The sequence below is a fragment of the Rhyacophila brunnea genome, unplaced genomic scaffold, assembly GCF_057557595.1.
Source record: "Rhyacophila brunnea isolate RB1 unplaced genomic scaffold, BYU_Rbru_1.0 scaffold_28, whole genome shotgun sequence".
Lineage (NCBI taxonomy): Eukaryota > Metazoa > Arthropoda > Insecta > Trichoptera > Rhyacophilidae > Rhyacophila > Rhyacophila brunnea.
The window spans coordinates 1,575,712-1,577,848 of record NW_028232945.1 but is presented as its reverse complement, the minus strand read 5'-3'; positions in this window follow the sequence as shown (position 1 = coordinate 1,577,848).

The window sequence follows — 2,137 nt, the reverse complement described above, 5'->3', positions numbered from 1 at the left end:
CTGGTGAAATTTTCTCTTAATAATGTATTTTTTGAATGACTCCAGCGCGATTTTTCACAAGAAAATACTTCCACTTATAAATAATGTTTATTTTCGTGCTGATATAAAATCAAGTTTAATCATTATATTTTTAATTTCGATTTGAAACAAGAAATAATATATTAAGCAAAAATTTTTATTAATTCCTGATACAAAAACTAGTTTATTTTAATTATACGTATATCTTAAAGTTTTTTACGTATAAATTCCAGTTTTATCCGCTAAAAGAAATTGAAAATATAGTTAACATATGTTACAATGTTTTACAAATTATGAAAATATTTTTATTATGTATTAACCTCAAATTAAAAAATTTTATTTCAAAAAGCGTCTATAAAATATCCTTATATTTAGTTCAAGCAATTTCAAATACTTTTCGAATTTTTTAATGTAAATTATTATAATATATTTAAGGTTAGTTTTCGTTGGTTAATTAGTTATTCGAATATAATCTCGTGACATTATACTATATATCATATTTAAATTTAATATTTGTCCTTTTTTATTATATTTTTGCCAAAAATATCCTAAAACGTTCTACTTTTTTTTGTTGTTTTATTAGTTTTTTTATTTTCTTTTTACGTATATTTTATTATTATTTACGAAAGATTATTTTTAATCAAGTACGTGGGGCAACTTGGGTATATGTAATTATAGATTTTTGTAAATATTTTTTCGGTGGTTATGTATCGAATTTATAATAAAATTTTATTTGTAGGATTTTTTAATTTATGATATATGCGATGATGTAAGCCCTTTATTTGATTTTGAATAATTTTGAAAAAAATCGCATAAGCTTTGATAATTTTTGATTATTAAATAAGCACTAAAAGAATATAAAATAACTTTTTGTGCAAACAATCATCGACCAATCTAAAATTATTTGAAAATGGAAATTATATAATGTCAAAGGGGTTTTAAATTGTTTTTTTGTTGTATAGTCGCAAATAGCATGAGAATTGTGCTTGCTAAATATAAAAATTAGGTTTTGTTTTATTTCATTTATGATACATTTACATGATTTTGTTAATTTCTTTTTTTACTCTTACAATTTTGACATTGTATCTTATATATGAATAGAATGCGATTTTACACAATATTTGTCCATTTTATTGTTATTTAATGTTTAATATTTTATATATAAAGCAAATGTGATATTACACTTTATTTGATATTTATATGCACCCTTATCTTTGTTATTGTATATATTCTTGAAATACATGTAAGAATTTACTCAATTTTGTATAGCAATGTTTTTTATACTTAATATCCTTTTTTTGATTGAATAGCATATAATATTATCTTTTTGGATCTTTTTAATATGTTATAATTTTCTTTATTATTTTTTTCGCATTTTTTTTGAATAGCATGATTTTTAAAATTTGAATACAATTAAAAAGTCGGGTAATATCTTTTTTTGTAATTTTTACTACCGAAAAAGGGTACTTAGTATATATTTATAGTTTATTTTCATGGAACAATATACATGGATTACATAAAAGTTATTTTTATTGCTAATAAATAAAATAGGGAGGATAAGAATGACATAAAATTATCATGAATGGATATAAAATACAATAAATTTTTTGGCTGTTGATATGGATTGTGGGAATAATTTAAAATAAAGATACAAATACGTTTGTTTTAAACAACCTTGAATATTTATTTTCAAAATGTTTCATATAGTTAAGAGTTAAAAAAGGTATTTATATCTTTATTTTTATTTTGTACCATCAATTTTACCCACATTCAACTTAATAATAATCAATATTTTCCCCTTTTAGCCATAAAAATATAACCTCAATTGTTTATTAAAATATCGATCATATCCATCCACTGTAAAGGGTGACGAGAAATTGTCATGACAGGTACCCGAAAGAACTAGAAGTCACGAACCAGATCAAGGCATATATACAGGCCTTGGAATCGAGAATGTCCCTTGAATGTATAGGTCTCGAGAATAGGGCAAGTATTATTGAAGACTTCGGATAAGAGAAGATAGCCGAAAGTATATTTACTTGTGACGGTAAATCAAGCAAGTTGTGCTCGAGAACAAAAACTAAAATTATAACCATAAATTTAATCTAAAAATAAATCT